Source organism: Bactrocera tryoni, unplaced genomic scaffold (genome assembly GCF_016617805.1).
Source record: "Bactrocera tryoni isolate S06 unplaced genomic scaffold, CSIRO_BtryS06_freeze2 scaffold_25, whole genome shotgun sequence".
Classification (NCBI taxonomy): domain Eukaryota; kingdom Metazoa; phylum Arthropoda; class Insecta; order Diptera; family Tephritidae; genus Bactrocera; species Bactrocera tryoni.
Window position 1 is genome coordinate 7,999,365 of NW_024395977.1, and position 26,880 is coordinate 8,026,244.

General features: G+C 33.9%; 1 protein-coding gene across 4 annotated transcripts in view; it reads left to right on the forward strand.

The window, feature by feature from the left end:
- The first annotated feature begins 746 nt into the window (after positions 1 to 746).
- LOC120780462 (cadherin-86C-like) overlaps positions 747 to 26,880 on the forward strand; it is a 44,641-nt gene continuing 18,507 nt past the window's right edge. Inside the window, exon 1 of one of the 4 annotated variants that reach the window (XM_040112737.1) lies at positions 747 to 864. The gene's annotated coding sequence lies outside the window, so the exon portion shown is untranslated. Of the gene's footprint in view, positions 865 to 1,834; positions 1,877 to 1,964; positions 2,568 to 26,880 lie in introns of those variants that run through there. The other 3 variants (XM_040112738.1, XM_040112736.1, XM_040112739.1) reach the window with 3 other exon arrangements.

Consider the following 26,880-nt stretch of genomic DNA (forward strand, 5'->3'; position numbering starts at 1 on the left):
AGCAGTGTTACTGCATAATGGAAACAAACTTCCTTCGGTGCCGATTGCTCATGGTTCTAATATGAAAGAGACTTACGAAAATATGAGATTTATACTTGAAAAAATTGACAGTAAACAAGCTCGGAAAATTTGTGGTGATTTTAAAGTCATTGCACTTTTACTAGGACTACAGCTTAGTTATACGAAATTTTGCTGTTTTATTTGTGAATGGGACAGTAGAGACAGAAAAAGACACTATACAAAGAAAGTGTAGCCCAAGCGTGAATCACTAACTCCAGGTCATAAAAATATTAAAAATTATCTTCTAGTGAACGCTGATGACATACTTTTACCACCGTTGCACATAAAGCTTGGCCTGATAAAAAATTTTGTAAAAGCTATGCCTAAAGATGGAGATGGATTTTTATATCTAAAAGAGAAATTCCCTAAACTCAGCGAGCCGAAAATCAAAGAGGGAATATTTGTAGGCCCAGAAATACAGCAATTGATGAAGGATAAGAGCTTCGAAAAAAAACTGAATGATCAGGAAGAACTCGCCTGGAAATGTTTAGTGAATGTTGTTCAAAATTTTCTAGGTAACCATAAAGCGAAAAATTAAAAAGATTTAATAAATGAACTTATGATATCATTTAAAGCTTTGGGGTGTAATATGTCCTTAAAAATACATATGCTGGACTCTCATCTGGATTTCTTTCCGACAAATTTGGGTGCTGTGAGTGACGAACAAGGTGAGAGGTTCCATCAAGACATTTCCTTAATGGAGAAGCGTTATCAAGGGAAATGGAGTCCAGGAATGCTAGAAGACTATTGTTGGAGACTTAGAAGGGAGACTTAAGTATCTATTAGATACTAGGAAATAATTCTGTAAGTGTGGCTTAATTTTGTACTTTTTGCGAAAATATATTTTTTGATGTCATAAGAAAACATGATGTGTACATTTTTTTTCATTGATATATTATAGTATAGTATATTCAAATTTTGATATAAATTTTCATACGACAAAAAAATTTACAAATTTGTTGACCAGTATTATTTAAAATTAAACAAAGAAACAAAATGTTATAACATATACTATACTTTAAATTATTCTGAACCATTTCTAATTCATAAGTAGTACGAGGGCTGCTATATACATTCTGGCCTTGGGCAACATTAAGCGTTGCCAGGTGCAATCTGACATTTCCATTGGAAAGTTTGACATTTTTTAGCATAACATCACTCAGAACGTTTTGTCATTTAATCGTGAATTGTTTTATTTACAGGAAAATGGAATTAACTCGTGAACATTTTCGTGCGATCATTTTTCACAACTTTCGACGTGGATTATCACGACAAGAGTGCATCGATGAACTAAAATCTTTGTATGGCTATGAAGCACCATCCTATAGCACTGTGAAAAACTGGTACAACGAATTCAATCGTGGCCGACGCTCGCTCAAAGACGAATTCCGTGAAGGTCGTCCAAAAACAACCGTTGTGCCAGAAAACATCGATGCCGTACGTGAACTGATAATGCAAGACCGTCATGCAACATACCTTCAGGTAGAGGCATGTCTATGCATTTCTCCCACCAGCATACATTCGATATTGCATGAACACCTGTTTCGTTCTCGTTGGATCCCGCACAATTTGACAATCGCTCAAAAAAAGGAACGTGTGGATTGGTGTAAAGAAATGCTCAAAAGACGTTTATAAGATCGTCACAGGACGAATCATGGATCTATGCGTATGAGGCCGAAACAAAATAGCAATCGACAAAAAAAAAAAATAAAAAAAAAAAAAAATAAAAAAAAAAAAATCATTTTCGTTGATAAATATGCCTATTTACATTATTAGGCCAGAAATATATATAGCAACCTACGTATATAGTATCAGAGTACGTATTTTCAAAATTTACATATGTATGTATGTACATATGTACATGTATGTACATACATATAACATATAATTTACATGTTTCATATTTTATTCAAGAGAGTTACAATATGCACCAATAGTAGCAATGTTTGAAATAGACGAAATGCTATTATTTATCATTTATCAATACGTAGTTTCGAGACTCGATCAATACCGGGTAGCAAATAATCGTGTGTTTTCATGATTTTTGCGTCTATTTCAGTGGTCTAAGCTGTGGTGTCAACAATATCTGAGTAATAATATGAGAATTGTGAGCGGCACAAAACCGGTCTCAAAATCGAAAAGTCCTAAATAACTCGCCAACTGAATGCGCAATCATTTATAAATATACTAACATTTATAAATCCCTATTTACGCACATAGTATATACATACATACATGTATGTATATTCTTGACACATAACCAACTTAGGTTTTTGTCTCTCATTACAGGTTCGTTGATCTGTTGAGCTTCAGATCAAAGAAAATATTATGTGGAGAGCAAGCTGTCGAGAGGCATATATGTATATGTATGTGCATAATAGCAACAGCCTTAAAGTTATCAAAAGTCGTTTTGGTCGATTAGTTGCTAGTACTACGTCGACCCTCTAACTAGATTGAATAACACGGAATATGTTGTTGGTGTCATTGTGGTAACATTTAGTGTTTTTGTGAGTCTGCAGTGTTTATCTTTTTGTCTGAACAAAAATGAGTATACAATAATCATTTAATTAAATTCAAATTCGCGCTTATATCAAATGAACATTTCGTCAAAATTATGGTGCTAATTCTATGTACATATGTATGTATGTGCGCATCTGCATTTATGTATTTGTACATTTGTATTGGTATCATAGATAATTTGATACTTATAAATCATGCGAAGAATATGTTTGGATACACATGCATTTATATATTAAATTGCTACAAATGCATGGATACATACACAATCTACGAAAGTTTGTATATTTGATGCATCGTACCAGCATAATATAATAACTAAAATATTATGCTTGTTTTATTTTTGGCTCATAACTTAATTATATTAAATGTTTATACATTTCTATATGTGTATATAAAAATAAAAAACATGTGTACATAAATATGCATATACATACATAAATCTCTGGAAACCGGAATTGAAAACATTGCTGTAAATTCAGTATGTACATGTACTTGTATATAACATTTTTGTACTCATAAATTAGGATGCATGTGTGCTTAGTGGCTACATACATAATTGTATGTTGTTAGTGTATGTGTTATGATCGTTGATTTAAGTGGAAAGCGTTTTCATAATAATATTACATTACAAATTGATCAACGATTTTCTATTTCAAAAATAATAAACCGAACAAAATTTCAACGTTTCATATTTTAAATACAAACTTAAATAGTGTGTGGGCAAGTAGTGAAGGTTTTTGTGTAAATGCAATTTTCATTCCGACAACCGAAAATAAATATATTTATATGTGTGTACATATACATATAATAACTGAAAATATTTCAAAATACACTGCAAAGAATAAACGTGATTTCTTAGATTTTATTTTATTTTTTATCTGCACACAAATATAATAAATTATATGTTTTTATTCCAATTCAACTAAATAATACGAAACATATGTATAGGCATAGTAAAAAAATATAATAAAATACAAATGCAAACAGATAATCATATAACTCTGAAACTGCCGTTCTTCTTTTATGAGAAGGTAAACTTTTATTTCCTTTTGTATTTGCAAAAATATCTCGAACTGACGTACATATGGTTTTCACTATTCAACAAATTCTTTTGAATATGTATAGATACTTCCTTACTTTAAGCCCATTCTTTGAAAATTTGTGAAATTTAAGAGAAAAAAAAATAGATTTGTATATTAACTGACTATTTTCTCTAAAATGTATATGTGAACAAGCAAGATTTTTAGAGAGAGTTTATATGTTTAAACAGCATTCATAAATTTTTTTGATACGAAATCTTTGATATTCTGCCCTATATATCTCGCATGTGCATTTGTCGGACGGTGGGCAGGATGCAGGTTGCAATTTCTGTCGGAAACAAAAAATTCAAAGAGATTAATATTTTTTAATAATTTATCTTCTAGTTAAACTAAAAAAAAATTCAAAAAAAATTTGTAAAATTTAAAAAATATTTTATAAATTGAAAAAAAAAGGTTTTTGACCAAAAAAATTTGACTCTGTGTTGTTTAAAAATGTGTTCAAACTTGACTTTTTGGACTTGGTTTTTTTTTAGTTTAAATGGAAGATAATTGAATGCCAAAGATAATAAACTTTGCCCCAATTCCATATAACGTTTAGTTTTTTCTATCCTGCCCGCCAATTAAGAAAAATCGTAAAAATGATGCGCTTCTGCCCAAGCGCTCATATATCTGCTAGACGCTCAGTCACTATTTCCCTTCTAGCTTCGAAAGTATTTCGAATTTCCATCTATAACTTTGGAGACGTATTCTTAGATTATTTCTAAAGAAATTTAAGCAAAGAGAAAAGCAGGCTCCCCCCTTAATTAGCTATATCCTACGATAATGCAAGGCTTCATATGACATGGTGTTCTCAAAATTAATAAGTTATACCAACGAAGCAAATGTGTATAAATATATTTTATATATTGACTATATTATAGATAAAATTCTTCGTACATACGACTTATGGAACTGCTTTATGATACCTTTCAAATAACAAAAAATACGACTTATGGAACTGCTTTATGATACCTTTTAAATAACAAAAAACAAGCTACACTCAACATACTTATTTACCTATACTGTGGGAAAAAAGTGAAACTTTTTAATTTAAAATTTCGAGCAAAAACCTATTCGTCGAAATATTTTTTTTAGGTTGGTGGTACTGTTAGTGAAATCTGCGCCAAATGTCACATCAAAATTATCATTTAACGTCTGTGAAACAGTGCAGTCATGAAATGTATTATTACAGACGATGAGTCTTGGATCTATGCTTACGACCCGTAAACAGATGATCAATCGGCCGAATATCGTGGAAAGGTTGAGCCGAAGCCGAAAAAACACCTCAAAGCAAGTCAAAAATGAAATTTTTGTTGACAGTTTTCTTCAATTATCGTGGTGTGGTGCCCTCCGAAAAGTAATACTATTTGAGTGCTATGCGCTATTTGCGCGAAACTATTCGAAAAGAGGACGGAATTATGGAACTCAAACGACCGTTTTAAGTCAATTGACGACATTAAACATGAATCGCTACGGGTTCAAAATAATCGTTCCCCAATTGTAACTTTTCGTGCGATTTTGCCATTTTATGGTCGTAATGATCGTAATGATCGTCCACCTGTGCTCGCTATTCGTCGAGTTGTTAAATATTTCGAGAGTACATTTTCTTTACATAATGCTCAAGTGCTAATAAGAAAAGAGCCGCACGAAGTAATGAAAATATTGCCGTCGTTCAGGCAATTGTTGCTGAAGACCGCAATTTGTCGATTCCATTACGTTTTCAAGAATTAGAACTTTTCAAAACTACAGGCCGGGGGATTTTGGGAAAGGATTTGGGCTTGCGACCGTATAAAATTGTTCCCACTCAAGAACTGAAGCTAATGGACCAACGTAAACGTCGTGAATTTACTGGCTTTGCCTTGGACCAACTTAAAACGATAACGGTTTTTTTAAGATATCATCTTCTCCGATGAGGTTCACTTTCATCTGAGTGTGCGGTAAATAAACAACACTGTCAATTCTGGTACAAAAATAATGCACAAATGTTTCATAAACAACCATTACATTCACTTAAATTGACAATTTGGTGCGGTTTTTGGTCTGGTGGAATCAACGGTCCATACTTCTGTTGAAGTTGGTGATACCGTTTTTGTCAATGGAGAGCGCTTTAGATCAATGATAACCAACTTTTTATGACCGCAAAATTGATCCGAGTAATATTTTTGGAGATACAGCCGACATATGTTCACCAATTTTATTTTTTTAAATTTGTTTTGCTTACTTTTATTGGTTTATCTCGCGCTCTCATCAAAATTTACCAAAAGAAAGTTAACCAAAGTTACGTAATTTCTTATAACGGTAGTTGAGGAACGTGGAACAAAAAATCACAAAATTTGTTGGGATATCAGATATCTTAAAACATATCTACGACATAGAAGAAATAAAACGCTTTAAAGCTTTGAAAATAAAAAACAAAAAAAACATTATTTATGGCTCTATAGATCCCATTTTCCCATAGAGCAGACAAACTAACGTTTTGAGGATGATTCTTGTTCTGCTTCAATTCTTGCACGGATTGGATTTTGTAAGCCTGCAAACCAAGATCCTTTTGCAAAATCTTCCAATATAGTGGATGGGCACAGCTCCAATCAGAGACATACAGATGTCCTACTTATCTCTCATTGGAAGTGAGAGAACAATTGCTAAGCGTCAAAACCTCCTGAACTCGATCAGCTGTCAAAGTTCAGGAGGCTTTGACGTTTAACGATTGGAAACGATAGCCAGATTGAAATCTCAACAAAAAAATATGTAAACGGAGGGATTTGTTGTCTCGCTCTTGAATACTATATTAATACTAATTATGAAACGTAAATGTATTTGATGAAATGTTTTGTCATGTGATGTATTAATTTTCAATGGAAAATTAATAAAAACTTTTACTAATTGAGAGCTAACAAATTAAGTATTTTAATTTAAATGCCCAAAAATTATTATTTTGTCCGATCTGGCTATAATGGAAAATGTTATAAAAACGCCAATTTTGAGGCACCCTTACACTCGAATAAGTTGGGCATTCCTTTATGCCTGGCTCCAATTGTTGGGTGCGATAGTAAAAAGGATTATGCTTCGATACTTTCGTTCACAGTAGATAGAGCGCGCTCGGTGCGCACCAGAGAACTGCAACGAGTAATAAACTTTTGTTTATACTTAAGTACTGATCCGTTACTCTGTCTGATTCTGTCAGTTCGATTCATGTACACGAAGCGCACCGTTTGTCTTCAAATCAGCGATAGAGAACAACTTTGAATCACTAGCGATCAGTTTATACCTGATTTATTTATGAACGTTCGCATCAGCAGAAAATACCCGAAGTGACGCAAACACATGCTTCAATGATTGAAATGATCGACAGCGTTCGGTTAAACACCGATTTACTAGTGCATTTGTATATATGTACATACATATGTTGTATGTATAATAGAATTTCCATCGAGTAGATACATACATTCAACAACTGTGTGTATATACATATTTATGTACGTTCTCGATGGACTTTCCATTGTTTACGCTTCGAAAGTTTGTAACATGAGCACATTTTCAAAGCTGGTACATTTTTTGCCACACATGATTAAAATCAGTTCTGCAGAAAAGTGTTGATGTTTGCTTTACTCATAGATTTACTTATAGTTTACCCAAAGTTTCACATCAATTCAAACAATCGTCGCAACGCTATGAACTGACATGATACGATTGGAACCGAAGCCAGCCATACCGTTTACTCGAACGTGATTGCCGAAGAACAGATTGTTCGTGTTGCATCAGATCAGTTGACGCAGGCGGCTACTCGAATTGATCAACAATGTTGTCTATGCTAAACTGAATTGATTTGATTGTATTTTTGGCACGACTGTTTGTGCTGATTTTATCGTACTCGTTGCAGCTCTCTGGTGCGCACTGTACGGCGTTACTAAGGTAAATGTTATGCGAAACCGAGCAACAATTACGGATTCTGTTGGGCGATTATGTCGACCAGATATTGAAGGCAGTGGGTGAACCAACACATTCGTCATAGACCACTTTCGCTTATTTTCGATACCTAACAACAATTTGTCTAAAAGTACGTTGACTCAATAAAGTCCCATCACTATACACTAAATGTAATGCCACAAGCATTTAATTTCACAACCAAGAGAGTATGAAAGGGCATTTAGCTTGTTTTTATACTCTCGCAACAAAGTTGCTAAGGAGAGTATTATATCGGGTGATTTTTTAAGAGCTTGATAACTTTTTAAAAAAAAAAAAAACGCATAAAATTTGCAAAATCTCATCGGTTCTTTATTTGAAACGTTAGATTGGTTCATGACATTTACTTTTTGAAGATAATTTCATTTAAATGTTGACCGCGGCTGCGTCTTAGGTGGTCCATTCGGAAAAGTCCAATTTTGGGCAACTTTTTCGAGCATTTCGGCCGGAATAGCCCGAATTTCTTCGGAAATGTTGTCTTCCAAAGCTGGAATAGTTGCTGGCTTATTTCTGTAGACTTTAGACTTGACGTAGCCCCACAAAAAATAGTCTAAAGGCGTTAAATCGCATGATCTTGCTGGCCAACTGCCCATGCATCCCGAAAAATGCACTGTTTGGTGTGGTTTGTACGCTGGTGGAATCATTGGACCGTATTTTTTCAAAGATGCTGTTGGACGCAACGTTACGGTGAATGGCGATCGCTATCGTTCGATGCTAACAAACTTTTTGTTGCCAAAATGGAAGAACTGAACTTGGTTGACATGTGGTTTCAACAAGATGGCGCTACATGCCACACAGCTCGCGATTCTATGGCCATTTTGAGGGAAAACTTCGGAGAACAATTCATCTCAAGAAATGGACCCGTAAGTTGGCCACCAAGATCATGCGATTTAACGCCTTTAGACTATTTTTTGTGGGGCTACGTCAAGTCTAAAGTCTACAGAAATAAGCCAGCAACTATTCCAGCTTTGAAGACAACATTTCCGAAGAAATTCGGGCTATTCCGGCCGAAATGCTCGAAAAAGTTGCCCAAAATTGGACTTTCCGAATGGACCACCTAAGACGCAGCCGCGGTCAACATTTAAATGAAATTATCTTCAAAAAGTAAATGTCATGAACCAATCTAACGTTTCAAATAAAGAACCGATGAGATTTTCCAAATTTTATGCGTTTTTTTTTAAAAAAAAGTTATCAAGCTCTTAAAAAATCACCCGATAGTTTTGTTCACATAACGGTTGCTTGTAAGTCCTAAAACTAAAAGAGTCAGATATAGGGTTATATATACCAAAGTGATCAGGGTGACGAGTAGAGTTGAAATCCGGATGTCTGTCTGTCCGTTCGTCCGTCTGTCCGTCCGCCCGTGCAAGCTGTAACTTGAGTAAAAATTGAGATATCATGATGAAACTTGGTACACGTATTTCTTGGCTCCATAAGAAGATTAAGTTCGAAGATGGGCAAAATCGGCCCACTGCCACGCGCACAAAGTGGCGAAAACCGAAAACCTATAAATTAGGGAGGGGCATATTTGGACGCAATTGTTTTGGAAAAGTGGGCGTGGCCCCGCCCCCTACTAAGTTTTTTGTACATATCTCGGAAACTACTATAGCTATGTCAACCAAAGTCTACAGAGTCGTTTTCCTCAGGTATTTCCATATACAGTTCAAAAATGGAAGAAATCGGATAATAACCACGCCCACCTCCCATACAAAGGTTATGTTGAAAATCACTAAAAGTGCGTTAACCGACTAACAAAAAACGTCAGAAACACTAAATTTTACGGAAGAAATGGCAGAAGGAAGCTGCACCCAGGCTTTTTTAAAAATTGAAACTGGGAGAGGCGTCGCCCACTTATGGACCAAAAACCATATCTCAGGAACTACTAAACCGATTTCAATAAAATTCGGTATATAATATTTTCTTAACACCCTGATGACATGTACAAAATATGGGTGAAATCGGTTCACAACCACGCCTTCTTCCAATATAACGCTATTTTGAAATCCATCTGATGCCTTCTCTGTATATTATATACATATGTACATTAGGAACCCATGATGATAGCGCAATAAAACTTTACACAAATACGGTATTTGCAAAATATGTAAATGACGGATAATGAAATCTCGATTATCACTTTATGATGCGAGAGTATAAAATGTTCGGTGATACCCGAACTTAGCCCTTCCTTACTTGTTTAATACGCTTTTATTAGTTTCACTTGTATGTATGTATGTATATGTGTTTGTAACTTTTTTAAGTGGTAGTGAAACCTAGAATATTTGAGCGACACTGTTGGAAGGCGACAGTAAGTTTAAGCAGTTCACCAAAAAGATGCGCTTAAAAGTATGCAACATCTATGTAAAACTAGTTTTGGTGGCATTTGAATAGCATACTGAGTGTGCGTCGACCGTTCATAAGATTCAAGGATGTACCAGAGAACGTATATTTATAAATGTACAGTAGATCATGCAGTAATTTATTTGGGCTCTCGGCTGTTTGCTGTTGGACAAGCTTATGTAGCACTTAGTCGTTGTAGATCTTTGGACGGTATTCGAATTGAAGAACTAGACTGTTCAAAGCTGACAGGTAAAACCCCATGTAACAGTGAAGCTTTAGAAGAAATGATTCGATTAAGAAGTAATAATTCGTAAAGTCATCAATAGAAAAAAATAATATAACAATTAGTCAATGAAAGGTTACGAGTAGATATTAAATGCTGCCTAATTATCGATTTACTTAACCAATACTACATGTCATAGTTCATATTTTAACAAATTTGGGGTTTCTCACATCAAACTAAAAAATTAATAATAAATATAGTTTAAAAAAACTAAAAAACACGCTTTTAAAACATATCAAACTAAAAAGTTAAAAATAATTCTTTGTATAAACTAACAATAATAATGAAGGAAAAATTCCTGCATTATTGTGAGAAAAGCGTGGGGTGCCTGGTGACATATTTTTTGTATATCGAACACAGTGGCTTCTTCTCTATCGTTGTGCTACTATACCTCAAATGGACAAATTTAATTAATATACCTCTGATTCTACTGGAATTTGATCCAAGAGTATACATGGTACTATTTACCGGATACAGTACACACGGTCTTAATTCATAGGTCTGATGTGATAGAGAATGCACTTATATCAATTCAAGAGCTTTCGGAGGAAGTTACAGAGTCGGAATTAAAGAATTGTAGACTCCGAAAAATGTCACTCATTATAACAAACACCGGCAAATTTAATTCACTTCTTTTCCATTCAGACCCATTTATAACTGGGCCCAGAAAGCTTGGGAAGAAGGATAAATCAACGCTACATCTATCTGTTTACGACATACTATAGGAAACATTATAAGTTTTTGTTATAATTACAATTTAACAACAATTTAAAAAATCATCGTGTTATGCGTTATAACTGTGAATTGTGAGCTATAAGATGATATTTTTGGTTACAATTTCATAGCGATATCTCAGTAGAAAGTATTTATGACCGCGGCCAAAGCCTTGCTGTGCTAATTTAAGGTATATAAATTTATTAGTATGGAAGATATTTAGATTAAACTTAATAGTAGGCGGGCCACGCACTTTCGCATTTTCAAATTACTCTTGCCACTTCTTAATGTTGTGCCAAATGGGAGTTCTGTATCTGAATTTACGGCCGTCCGTCCGTGCAAGCTGTAACTTGAGCAAAAATTTAGATGTCTTGATGAAACTTGGTACGCAGATTCCCTAGTACAAAAAATTATGAGTTAGTAGATGGGCATAAGCGAACCACTGTCACGCCCACAAAACGTCATTAACCTAAAACCTATAAAGTGCCACAACTAAGCATTAATTAATATATAGAACTGTTATTTCGCACAGAAGATCACAGTAGTTAGTGGCACCTAAGAACAAAAAATGTTGGAAAAGTATACGTGGACCCGAAATAAGTTTAATACATATCTCCTAAACCACTAAATAAAACCGGAAGATAACCACGCTCACTCGTCATGTAACCGTAGTGCTAAAAACTACTAAAAGCGCAATAACTAAATACGCCAGAGACATTAAATTTTACATTCGAAATGGTATGAGAGAGATGGTGACACCGCCCACTTTTTCATATATCTCGAGACCCGCTCGACCTATTTCGATTAAATTTTTTCTTTTCACATTCAAAGTGTGAAAATGGGCGAATTCGGACTACGTCACGCCTACTTCCCATATACCACAATTTTAAATTTCATTTAATTCTTTCACTTTCCAGTATACAAACCAAGAAGCAATTAATGTAACGGGATATAATTTTGCAATTATATTTCCTTCAAAGTATGCTTCATTATAACCGAAAATTACTCCAATCCAATCAAAATGGTTCAAGCCCCTTTTGACTGAAAATATCAGTCAAAGTATGGATGTACAATTGAAATTCCGAGAGTAGCTCTTCCTGATAATAATATCTTTGTGTATCAAAAATTCGTTAAATCAAGTCAATACTTTTCCTATGCATAATATAAAGATTTGCGAACTTCCGGGTGAGTTTATACTGCATATATCGGTCAATATTTGTGTTATCTCAATTAAGGGGGTATTCTAGTCTAGAAATGCTATTTAACGGCATTTTTTAAAGTCCAATAAAAAAAAAACTAAGAACATTTTTAGTATCAAATTTTTTATCAGATATTTATTGATATTTAAAGAATACAAAAAAAAAAAAATTTTGTGATAAATTGATTAATTGCGGCGTGGTGGCGTGGCGGGGGTTGAAAATAAGGGTGCGCCCTTCCTGACACGATTCCAACACTTAGGGTGATCTGAAAAAAAAAACTTGATTTTGCTCCATATAACTAATATCAGGATTTTCAAACATCCTGTTGTCTTTACTCAATATGATTGAAGATTGTATGTGAGGTACGTTAATAAAACCCAGGGAACATTTTTGTGGCATGTGGCAGGATAATATAGTAGTTAGTAGACAAAATCGAGTCGATACTACCCCAACTCCAATATATTACATATAATGACGTTCGGTTTTCTAACAAACCTTATTCCGATAGTGTCGGCCAGTTTATGAGTTAAACAAAATTGCTTGGATTCCGATCCTCTGGTTGACGTGTTACATCTTAAGATATTTCCCTGGCACTGATTTCTACAAGTTATAAATATAAAATGTTATTATTGGTGTTTTGTGGACGTCTCAGTGGTCCGATTATGTCCATCTACAAAATTGTCTTTACTTTTTTGCAAAGGAGATACCGATATACTAATTTTTACTCAAGTTACAGCATGCATGGACAGACGAACTGACGGACAAATAGTCATCCTCGTCTCGTCATTCTGATCATTTATTTATACACTCGTGGCCACGCAAACCTTGCCACTATACTTTCTTATTTTTTTCAGTATTTTTCGTTCGTTCGGGATTTTTTTTGTCAATTTGGCTTTTTTTATGTTTTTAGTAATCATATTTAAAGTAAACTATATTACCTAATTATAGTTTTTAATTTATTACGCTTAATGAGTAAAACGCAAACTATATTTTCTGTGCTTATACAAAAGCGGCTGATTTTACTGTTTTTAAGGTAATACCGCGTCTAAACTTCGCGTTTCAGTTAAAAAAAAAAGAAAAAAACATTAATTTCAAATATAGTGTAAATGAAATTAAATTAAAAAAATATAAAATATAATTTTTTCATCTCATGTCAGTTTCTAACATTTCGAATTCATTTTGTAAAGCTCACTAACTTTCAAATGATTTTGTCTATAGCTGAATGTGTTTTGTTTCTAATTTAATTTATTTTTGATAAATAACATGTCATTAACTTATTTCTAAATAAAAAATTTCTATACCGCTATAAAGTGTTGTCAAATATGCACAACACTTGATATCTTTTAATGGTAAGCTTTGCGTGGCCACTATTGTATTTACATATATTAGAATCAATCTAATTACTCAAATGAAAAATATGCGATATTAACCCAACTAAAGAAGCCTAATTTAATATATAGCCTATTTTAGGCATAACCCGAATTAAAATACCACATGTATGGACTAATATACTCGTACATGGCTTAACTTTACTGGCAGAAAGTGGGAAATCAATGTATCGAGTTCAAAGTCAGATTGAAAGTCGAAAATCACTAAATCATATATACTTGTATTAAGGATAGGGGAAAAGCTGTAATTGATAATCGAGAAGTAAGAGTTAAGTAAGAGTTCAAAGTCAGATTGAAAGTCGAAAATCACTAAATCATATATACTTGTATTAAGGATAGGGGAAAAGCTGTAATTGATAATCGAGAAGTATAAATTATACACAACTTTCTTGACAAATTTTATGAAATCTTGTCCTTTAATTAAAGATAATTTGAACGAAATATTACCACAATAGTGTCCGTGTCCGGTTAGAGGAATTGCTTTTGGATGAAAATAATAGGGAAAGCGCTGTGTTCATAAAATTTGTCCAGTTGTAGGAGATGTCCGGCTATGAGTACTGTCCGTAATAGGGAATTTCACTGTATATATGTACATATGTATATGAGATATTCAAGCACACTTTTCGATGACGTATGCCAAATATATTATTAATGTGCATATTTATATAGTGATTCGTACCTTAGCATTCACATATTTACTGCAATATTTATTTATTTTACAACAATGCTTAATCTTTTTATTTTAAATTTACGGATACTGTTTGTTAACACAATGTATTGGGACAACAAGAAATGAACGGACCTTTTAACGATTGACGTTCTTCTTCTTCTCCTTTACTGGAATAGACACCGCTTATACGATTATAGCCGAGTGTAGTGTTTTCGTCCATACGTACGACATGACCTAGCCAGCGTAGGCGCTGTCACTTAATTCGCTGAACTATGTCAATGCGGTCGTATATCTCATATAGCTTATCGTTCCATCGAATACGATATTCGCCGTGGCCAACGCGTTCGAAAAGTCGTAATGTCGATTCGTCAGATGTTGTCATCGTCCATCGCATCGTAGCATCGCAGGTAATTGCAAAGCTGATGAGCTGGCAAGGAAAGGCATCCTAGAATCATTATCGGTAGAATCGGAACGGGTCAGTGAACCCGCATCTTATTTTTTTCTACCACTGGCTGGGCAATTATTGGTACTTGCGCAGTCGCAAAAGCATTTTGGCCAAAGATTGATCGCAGGGGATCTAGCGATCTCTTTGCCCTCAGTAAGGCTAGCCCCTCCCTAGTTACGGGGCTTTTAACGGGCCATTGCCCTATTGGCGTACAAGCTGTAAGATTCGCAATCTTACCAGGCGCCGTCTGCAGTAGCTGTTTGGAAGAAGATGCAGTAGAAACAACTCAGTACATCCTTCTTGACTGTCCCGTGTTTGGGAGGTCAAGACTTAGACACTTGAGAGCGCATACCTTCAGACATCTTCCCGAACTGGCGGGTGTTGAAATTAAGCGCCTTTGCAAATTTGTATTGGCTACTGAGCGTTTTGCCAATATGTAAGTCCGAATACAGGAGCTCTTATTTTCAATGGCTTCACAAAGGACTACATATATCAGTCCACGTGCGATCTTTGACCTGCCATCTTACCTAACCATGCCTCATTTACGAATATAATAACATTAGGACGAAGATTACTATGACAAACTGAAAATACTCGGTTTTAGTATCGTCTTTAAACATTAAAATTTAAACTTTTATTACATTAAAAAGTTAAAATAAACCTACAACCAACCGGAGTAATTATGCTGTAATTTTCAAAATTGCAGACGCTTTCTGTTTATATACTATGAAGAAACAATTGTGTTGTAACAACACGTTTTTCTTAATCGAAAAAGTGTTTAGTGGCGTCCACCTACGAATCGCAACTGTACAAGAAAAAATGTATTTTTCGCGAATCTTCAAGAGCAGCTGCATCAAGCATTGAAAGTGCGAAAGTGAACGTAGCGGTTGGAGCAGAATGTCGCAGTTATTGTTAGTTGAAACATACCTGCAGAGAAGCAGCGACAGCATAGCCGTTGTAATTTGAAATTTTGCTGAAAGGAGAGGAATATATGGAGAAGAAGGAGAATTAAGATAGAAAGCTATTCAAGGACGAGAAGAAGTTGAAGAAAGAAAAGTAAGATAGAAAGTCAAACGAAAACGAAGAAAATAAGTTAAAGACGGAGAAGACGGAAACTCTAATAAGAAGAAGTTGAGGTAAAGTAGTTAAACAAAAGCATACGTGAAATTACAAGAACACGAAATAGGAGATAAACAAAGAGTGTAGCTCGAAGTTTAAAGTAAAGAAGTTAATTGTAGAAATTAAGCTAGACAAAGAAAGTAAGACAAAGTGAATATTAAAAAATATCAAAAATCTAATTGAAAAATTTATATGCATATAAGCACTCTGCTAATATACTACTTTGATCAAATTGAAAGGTGAATTTTTAATTTATACTCCGCGTGTTTTTCGAATCGGTAATTTTTTTCTGTACGTTGGTAATACTGTTAGTGACATCTACGCTGAATTTCACGTCAAAATATTTATTAGTATTTGTGATACGCGTCGTTTTGTGAGGTTCTAAAAGTGAATTTTTCGATTTTTACTATGCACCATCTCATACTGCATTGATTATTCGAGATCATTTCGCCATATTTTCATCTAATATCGTGCCGCAAACACCGCATTCGCCTGATTTACCTTAACTTCTAGCTAATCAGCAAATTCACATGACCACTCCGCGGACACCGTTTTGACTCAATTGAAGATATATAGTAAAAGCTGAATCGAAGAAGGCTCTGATGGGCATCACGACGGAGGATTTTTCCAAGTGCTATGATGACTGGAAAATTTGTCAGAATAAATGTATTGCAGCGGAAAGGATTACTTTCAAGGAGATAAAATGGACAAAATACACCTCTCAATTTGATCGCAGTAGTATGTACATATATACATAATTGAAAGAAATGATATGTCAATCAATCCGATTGATGTAAATTCTCAAAATATTTGTATTTTAAACTGACAACTGAAAAACGGTGAACGAATTCATTCTCATTAATAATATTTGTACTTGCATTTGTGTGTAATTTCTAGATAAACAAAACTAAATTCATGAAATTACGTGAATACGTTTTAATTGCTTTCAGAACTATTGAAAGCTAAATAATTTTGATGTAACTTGAATTTAAATACTTTATCGTAAATATATATTTTATCACACTTATTTTTTAAATTGCTTTATATGTATTTGATACAGTTGATATATATGTACATATGTACATATTAATATTGTAAACATAAATATGACGACTTTAAAAAATAAATTAAGAGAACTAGGACTAGGCGTAAGTGGACGGGAACATGAACTGAAGGAAAGACTTCTCCAACATTTAGGCCTGATTGACGACGGCGACGATAACGAAAACGTAGAGAGCGATTTTCAGTCCAATCAAACTGAATGCGATTTTGGACAAAAACGGAACGAGCCACCTGCACCCAAAGGTTGTGCGCATTTCGGTAGTGCGATTGGAATTCTTTAAAACTAGCATAACTAATGAATTCGGAAATAAGTTATCAGAAGCAGATGTACATAAGATGTAGGGGAAAAAATAAAAGAAGCAGTGTGAATCATATTGTGAATATTTTTATCCTTTGACGAAAATAGGCATATTAATTCACTTAAATGTAGAAAGTTTGTTGGAGGATTTTATAGATGGCATTCTTGATCTAAGTATAGTACCAACAGTTCGTAGTTTATGAAAAAATCAAACAGGAACCAAAAGTTGAAAATCTTAAGAAATTAGTCAATACTAAGAGATTGTCAATCCAAGCAATTCGATTGTTTAAGTGTCAACAGATAGGTCATAGATTTTTCTAATGTAAAGGATCAAAAGGTGCGAACACAGAACGGAAGCAGGGTCGTGTAAATTCAATTGAGGAATATACAAGATTTGATTTAAAGTTTAAGAAAATAAGAATTTGTAACGTAGAAGTAACTGCGATACTGGTTGTAACTTGTATCTACTGAGATGCGACACATTTAATAAGTTGGGCAAATCTATAAAACTACCTATAGCTACGAAGTGATTCTCGCTAACTCTATACTTAAACATTTCGATATGTTGTTTCGTGACGATGGGGTTGAATTAGTATGGTCCGCAACTATATAATTTTGGTTGATGACACTTCTCGCAAATGCACATCATTCGTAACTCATAGTGGCCAATATGAATTTCAGTATATACACTTTATTATATGTAATTTGCCCGCTGTATTCTGCCGCTACATTCATGCCATACTAAGAGATTATATTCGAGATGGAACCATAGTTGCGTATATGGATGATTTAGTAATTTCAGCGAAAACTGAGGAAGAAGCTTTAGAGAAGTTAAGAAAAGTATTGAAGTTCGATAATGTCTCTTATTTTCGTCGTTTTATCAAACATTTTGCATTAATCGAAAAACCTTTATCAGATTTAATGAAGAAAAAAAGTTTAAGTGACCAACAATTAATCTCATTCCAGAAGCCAAAGACAGCTCTCATTCAGGCACTAGTTCTCGGAATATATATTTTAGGATGAAAGTTTAAAATTTTTACTGACTGTAACGCTATGATATATGTATACTTTGACGTGGAGCTCGATGGGCCATGTACCATCAGGAATATGATTACCAAATTGTACACAGACGAGGGACGCAGATGAAAAATGTGGACGCTCTAAGCAGAATTTCTTGTTTGATGATGGAGGATTCATTAAGGTACCGACTTAAAGAGTCAAAGTTGAGAGATATGTGGACTAAAGCAGTTAGAAGAAAACAGCTGCGAAGATTTTTACATCCATAATGACATTCAATATCCAATTGGCGCCACGTAGCGAAAAGAAGAAACCACTGGCGCGCTGTTATGAACTCGGCTATAATCGCGTCAGCGGTGTCTACGCCAGTAAAGAAGAAAAAGAATTAAATTCTTTACAAAGACCCAGCTTTACAACTGATTGTGATACCAACACAGATGGAGAGAGAAATAACTGAGGTTTCACATCGTCAGGGACATTTTTCAGTAAAGAAAACTAAGAACTGTATTGTATTTTTACATTCCTCAATTAGAAAAAAAGTTTGCAGAAATTGTAAACAGTTGCGTTACTTGTATTATTGTCAAATCGAAATCTGGTAAAAAATATGGCTTCTTAGCACCTATCGATAAATAGGATAAGCTTATGTTTACTACATGTTATGATAATTTTGGTCCTCTCACGGCGACGGGAAAACAGTATAATTATATACTCGTAGGTATATGTAGATGCTTTTTAAAATTTGTGTGGCTCTATCCCACAATAGATACGGGTATTGATGCGGTGATCGATCGACTGCCGCGGCAAGAAACCACGTTTGGCAATCCAAGAAGATTCATTACAGATACATACATATGTACATTTGAGAATTATTGCACGGAAAATCATATCCAGCATTTAGTCATCACTACTGGAGTACTAAGGGAAAATGGCCAAGTGAAACGTATACATAAGATAGTAATATCCATTTTATCAAAGCTTTCGAAAGATAATCCAAATCATTGGTACAAATTTATTAGCAAAGTTCAACAATACATAAATAACTCTGTTCCGAGAGGCACGTAGATAGCACCATTCAAATTGTTAACAGGATGTGGTATGAGACTTTCAGAATTACCGAGGTTAGACGAAATTATGGAAACGGAAGCTATTGAATCGTTCGAGATCGATCGCACAAAGCACGATATATAGCCAAACAAAACATTTCGGATATTCAAGACGAAAATCATAGAAATTATAACGCAAAAAAAAATATAAATTATAATGTGATCGACCACCTTCTTTCTCTTCTTTACTGGCGTAAAGATTATTGCCAAGTTAACAACAGTGCACCAGTCGTTTCTTGTTTTCGCAACGTGACCCCAATTAGTAATTCCAAGCGACGCCAAGCCCTTCTCATGACCTAGACAGCATAGCTGCTGTCTTTTAATTCGCTGAACTATGTCAATGTCGCAGCATATCTCATACAGCTCATTGTTTCATCGAATGCGATATTCGCCGTGGCCAACGCGCAAAGGACCATACAACTTTCGCAGAATCTTTCTTTCGAAAACTCGTAACGTCGACTCATCAGATGTTGTCATCGTCCATGCCTCTACACCATACATCAGGAAGGGAATAATGAGTGACTTATTGAGATTGGTTTTTATTCGTCGAGAGAGAACTTTACTTCTCAGTTGCCTACTCAGTCCAAAGTAGCACCTGTCGGCAAGAGTTAGTTTGCTTCGCTGCCTTATAAATTCTGGAGAAAGCAGAACCAACGGCGCATGCGTTGAACCAATTATGTAAACATCATCGATATACGCCAGTATCTGTATCTGCTCGATTAATTTCTGCAGCTCGAATTATTTTCTCCAAGAGCACATTGAAGAAGTCGCACGATAGGGAGTCGTCTTTTCCAAAAAATGGTTTGGTATAAAACGGCTCGGAGGTTCTTCCCAATCTGACGGAGCTTTTGGTATTGCTCAACGTCAGTTTACACAGCCATTTTAGTTTTGCGGGGATACCAAATTCAGACATCGCGGCATAAAGGCAGCTCTTTTTCATGTTGTCAAAAGCAGTTTAAAATCGACGAAGAGGTGGTGAGTGTCTCTTCTCTTTTCACGGTTTTTTTCCAACATTTGGCCCATGGTGAATATCTGGTCAGTTGTTGATCTTTCAGGACTAAAGCTACACTAATAAGGTCCAATCAGTTTGTTGACGGTGGGCTTTAATCTTTCATTCAATACGCTCGATGGAACCTTATATGGGATATTTAGGAGACTTATCCCACAGTAGTTGGCTCAGATTGTGGGGTTTTCCCTTTTGTGGATTGGGCAGGGCACACTTAAATTTTAATCGTTGGTTTTGAAAAAGTGGGCGCGGCCACTCTAATAAGTTTAATCCAGCTACAGTAACCAAATTCGTCCAGCATAAATATTATAAGAACTCTTACCCAGAGTGTAGAAATGAACCAAATCGGAAGATACCCCCGCTCACTCCCTATATGACGGTACTGTTCAAACCTACTTAAAGCGCAATAGATCAATAACTAAACATGCCAGAGACATTAAATTTTACCTCTGAGATGGTACAAAGAGGCTTTATAGGAGCCGGTATGAAAATTGAACGATGGGAGTGGTACCGCCAACTTTTTGGTGACATCTTATATCTCCCGACTGACTGATTGCGACCAAATTTAGTAAGTGGCATTCGACGTCATAGTATGAAAATTAGCGAAATCAGACTACAACCACGCATACTTCCCATATAACACAATTTTAAATTCCGCTTTATTCTTTCACTTTCCTCTGTACAACTCAAGAAGTAATTTAAAATTTTGCAATTATAATTTCTTTAAAGTATACCACCTTATGACCAAAAATTGTCGAAATCCAAACCAAACTGTTCAAGCACCTAGGTACCGAATATGTGGACCCCAGTATCTATACTTGACTTTTGAACAAAAATATCAGTTAATGTGTGAGATAAAGAATTGAAATTCAGAGAGAATCCTTTTACAATAGTATTTCTGTGCATAAAAAAGTTGGTTGAATCAGATCAATACTTCCCTGAGCCCCCTTATACCTAATATAAAGATTTTCGAACTTCCAGGTGACGTTATGGTGGATATACCGGTCAATATTTTAGTTATCTCAATCAAAATTTCAAAACGTGTTTTACTCACAACATACTATCTTTGTGCCTAAATTAAATAAAATTGGCCGAAAACTTGATCTACCCCCCATATATGTAACTAATATCGGAGCTTTTGAACATCCGACTGACTATACTCCAAGTGATTGGTGATTGTTTGTAAGGTACCTTAATGAAACATTTTTAGCATAAATACAAGCATAAATAAAATCAGGTCGATACTACCCTAAAACCCATATACTACATATAATAGTTTTCGTTTTCCTAACAAATCTTATAACTAATATGTTGGTCAGTGTGTAAGTTATATGTAGATATAAAATTACTTGGATTCCGGTTCTCTGGTTGACATTTTACACATTAAAGTACTTCCCTGACTTTGATTCCTGCCAGTTACGTGATTATAAAATGTTCGGTTGTACCCGAAATTAGCTCTTCTTTACTTGTTTTAAATGATAATAAAATAAAAATAGAAAACCGTTAAGCAGTTCAGAGTATGAAGATTTTTTTACCCACCCTATTCAAGTTAAAAAGTTTGTTGTTGGATTGCATACTGAAATAAGTTTACGCAAATACAAATCTGAACGCTATGTTTTCGGAACGTTATAACTTATAACTTATGAAATTCGGAGAGCATCTGTTTCTGTTAATAACATGTAGTAATACCAAAAATAAACAAAATCAAGGCAGTACTAAACCTATTTTCCATATACCTGATATAAGGTGTCAAAACTTCCTATTGGCTTTATATCGGCCAATATGTGAGATGCTTAGCAAAATTAATTTAACGTATATACACTATAGTTTAATGCTGAAAATATGCGAAATTGGCTTACGATTATTATGTAGAATAATTTCTGTTATTTCAAGAAAACTTAAGCCGAATATGTTGGTCAGTGTAGGAATTATATAGGTTTTTATAAAATTGCTTAAAAATCTGATATCGGGTACACTTCAACATTGCCAAATATTAGTGTAATTAGCTCAGATCTTTCCGTGCTTCCATATTCCCTATATAATGACTTCCGACTTTCTACCTGTTTATAAACCGTTTAGGTTGGTCAAAATGTGTGAAATTTTAAAGAAAATATATTAGGCAAGTTTCGCTAAAAATCATGTAGTTTAGCGCTGAATAGGAATGGATCTAGAGCTTGGTCTAAACCTCATATCTATATAAATAATTCCGATCCTCGGGTTAACGTTATCCACATTTACTCAATATATTAAATTTGGCCTCTTTGAGGGTCGCAAGTTGCGAGAGAATAAAACATTCGATCATACCCGAACTTAGTCCTTCGTTTCTTGTTAAATATAGTTTTGCAGCACCTGAAAATATTTGTCCATCCTTGATATTCGAAAATTGAGAGAGTGTTAGATATTTGGTTATACTCGAATTTAGCTCTTCCTTACTTATCGAATATAAATTTTTGCAATACGTGAAAGTAATTCCTCACCTTTGATTTTTGAAAATTGCGAGAGTAGCAGTTTGGTTAAATCTCATCATTCTTACTTCTTTATATATGATATAAATTTATAAAATTTAAAAAAAAAGTTGTGTATAATTTGTCCAAAACAATATTTAGACTTGGCATGTAAATTTGAAAGCGCACGTGCATGAACTCAGAGTGTGCAAGTATATCACCCCCACCCTAAACAGGCCATACATATACCAATAGCGGACTTCTAACTAACGACAAAGTTGTTTGTCCAGCTTGATAACTTTAAAAAGTTACTAGTTGTACAATATGTCGTTAGACAAGAAAATGCAGTCAATGCAATTGTAAATGAACAACGCCCAAAATTCTTTATTCATGCCTTAAGAACTTCACAAACGGTTTTAACTGCTCTTAGTTTTCGATATGAAAATATTTTTTAACTTTATGTATGTATTTAACAATAAGGTACTTGTTTCTTTTTACTACTATGTATGTATGAATTTACCTACACACATACATATGTATGTGCTTGTGTAACATAAATGAAGCTATTAATTATTTAAAAGTATTTGGTATAAAAGCTTTACTCAGATTAAATCGACGGAATAACAATTATTTCCAAAGCACCTACTATCATATTACTATATTAGCAGTATGAACATCTTTGTTTCTTTTTTCAATATCATTATTTAAATGTTTATCTAAATCTAATCTTTATGTACATCTGTGAGAATCAAGCTAGCAATATTATTATCTACAAGATCAATTCAAAAGAAAACAATAAAAAACGTTAGCTTCGGCTGCACAGAAGCTAATATACCCTTCACAGGTGCATTTCTTTTAGTAACTATCTGTTCAGTTTATACGGAAGCTATATGCCATAGTAATCCTATCTGAAAATTTTTTTCGGAGATTATATTGTTACCTTAAGCAGTAATCCACGCCAAGTTTCGTGAAGATACCAAGCAAGCATTTGATTCCGATCATTCAGTTTGTATGGCAGCTATGTGATATAGTTAACCGATCTGAAAAAATTCTTCGGAGATTATGTTATTACCTTGAACAGTAATTCATGTCAAATTTCCGGAATATATCTTGTCAAATGCAAAAGTTTTCCATACCAGCACTAGATTTCGATCGTTCAGTTTGTATGGTAGCTACATATATGCTATAGTTAACCGATCTGAACAATTTCTTCGAAAATTACATTGTTGCCTGAGAAAATAATCTATACCAAATTTCGTGAAGATACATTGTCAAATGTGAAATTTTTCCATACAATAAAAAACTAAAAAACTCGCTTTTAAAGCATATCAAACTAAAAAGTGAAAAATAATTCTTTGTATAAACTAACAATAATAATGAAGGAAAATTCCTGCATTATTGTGAAAATAGCGTGGAATGCTCGATATATGAAAACTAAGTCACAAAGCACCCCACGCTTTTCTCACAATAATGCAGGCATTTTTCCTTCATTATTATTGACAGTTTATACAAAGAATTATTTTTCACTTTTTAGTTTGATATGATATTTTCCATTTTTTCAGGTAGAGGGGTTCAAATATTAGGTAGGTAGAATATTTCTTTGTGAATTTTAAATTTTTACTTTTTCTTTTATGAGATTTACCAATATTGTGAAATATAAACGAATATAACTTAAATCGTATTCTCCGCCATTAGATTCGGTGACAATTTTTCTATTGCAGTTGCTTTTCGGAGGCGTTTTGAAAACTAGTAACCGAATTTTTTTTACTACAAAAATTCTATTATAAGTATTAATTTTTTATTACCAAAAAGTCACATGTTTTGCATTATTTGATATTATTTCTTCTGGTGCGCGGTTATAAATACATATGTATATCTATATGAAGTATACTTTCTTTAAGGATCCACATATATTTCAGTATACACCCAACTCTTTTTTTATACCGTAGATACGTTCCTCAGAAATCCGTGTAAAAAAAAACCGTGTAAAAAAGAGGCGTTTCCTATAGCAAAATGGGGGATACGTTCCATGTCATCTGAAAACCGTGTAAGATAAAATGAAGAACTATATTTACTTCGGAAAACCGTGTAAAAAAAGTTGAAAACTATAAAATTTCAGATATGCATACAAATTGTATGTTTATATGTCATTTTATTGAGCATTAAAACTTTAAATACATAATTCATACAGGTGAAAAATTGGTAGATTAAGCAAAAAGAAAAGAAATCTGTTAATCCAGAATTAAGAACAGAAAAATTAGAATAGAAATAAAGAAAAAATACTTACATAGCTACATAATTATTCGTCGCTACTTGATAACAAGCGCAATTGCTTGCGACGAACTGGACTAAAGTCGGTATCATCTCTGGAGATATCCATTTTAGCAATGTAAATATCATGCGAACAAAATGTGTAGGTAAGAGTTATCGAATAAGGGGATTTCCCAGTTAGTACTATGTATGTATGTTCATTTCAACAATTAGCACCATTTCTGGTAAAAACAAACAAAAAAATTTTTTTCTCAACCGTGTAACTTCAAATCCGTGTAAAAAGAAACCGTGTAAAAAAAGAGTTGGGTGTATACATATGCTATTCAAATGTGACCAAAACTAGTTTTATATAGATGTTGCATACTTTTAAGCGCATCTTTTTGGTGCGCTGCTTAAGGGGCTATACCAGTGTGACACTTTCAAAAAAATTTATATTTTTTGCTTTTTCGATTATATGTACATACAAATATTCAAAAATATCCTGTGAAATCGGCAAGGTCGTATCTTAAATAGTTTTTGAATGGCAGCGTTCTAAACAGCGACCGCTCAGAGGTGCAAACATATACATATAAGTGAAACTTTAAACGCGTTTTTCTCGAAACGACATTTTTCAAAATTGCTGACATCATAACTCAACGAGAAATTGACGATCGACTTCAAATTAAAACTGGGTATAGTTGAGTATATTTGCTATACAATGGACTAAGATCTTTGGTTGAAAATTAATTTTTGATATTTTTCAAAGATCGTATAGAAAATACATATATTTAAGTTTAGTAAACATTTTGAATTTTTTTGTTTCAACTCATTCGATCGGAATCATGCCAGCAGTTGAGGCACTTTTTTTTCGGCACTTCCGCAGACTGCACATAACTCCGTTATTTTTCAATATTTTTGTAAAAACAAAAATTTTAATATAGCTTAAAATATACTTTATTACGTTCATAGAACGTCGAAACATTCAATCTAGAACTTTCTTTTAAAAGAATTCACGAAAATCGCCTAATTTTTCATGCGTCACACTGGTATAGCCCCTTAAACTTACCATCGCCTTCCTACAGTGTCGCTCAAATATTCTAGGTTTCAGTACCACTTAAAAAAGTAACAAACAAACATACATACATACAAGTGAAGCTAATAAAAGTATATTAAAAATTAACTGTTATATGAAAACCACATTTCTTCTTATCATTTTCATTGAAGTACGGTGTTTTACTTTCGCATAGTTTTTAAAACGATTCGGTTGTTCAGAATAAACGCGTTGACTTTATCATTTCATGAGTATTTTTGCACAAAAAAAATACGTATTTTTAAGTTTTTAAATTTACACTAAAATTGGAGTGAAAGGAGAATTTTTCTGTCACAAAGAAGCAATACAATTGCGGATCCCTCAGAGTACATGTTAGCCCATGATTACAACGCAAAGGCTGCAAATTTGTTTCAATAATTGGCAGGTCAGCTACAAAATTGAAGACAACCTCTAGAAATTATATAAACATTATCTTATGAAAACCGCCGACTAACTGATGCTAATTAGGAGTATACGAGACCAATATGATGAATGTATGTAGGTCTACAATGAATTTCGTGTAAATGAAATATATTTGGCATGGCGCTAGTTTTATGTTAAGTGTGAAACTTTAGTACTTTTACCATAAAAAACTACAATACTTGAATTCAAAATATTTGTAAAATATATTATGAACTGATATTCTGAATTGATCAATTTCATTTGGTATTAATTAATTACATAAATTTGGAAAAAAGTGGTTGAAAATAATGTGATCAAGAGTTTGTATTCGCACCGGAAACTTAATAAAGTTGTAAATTTTTCTTCAAATTACCATTTGTTAGTAAAAACTCTTAATCTAAAATAATTTTAAGCTAAACATATCAATAATA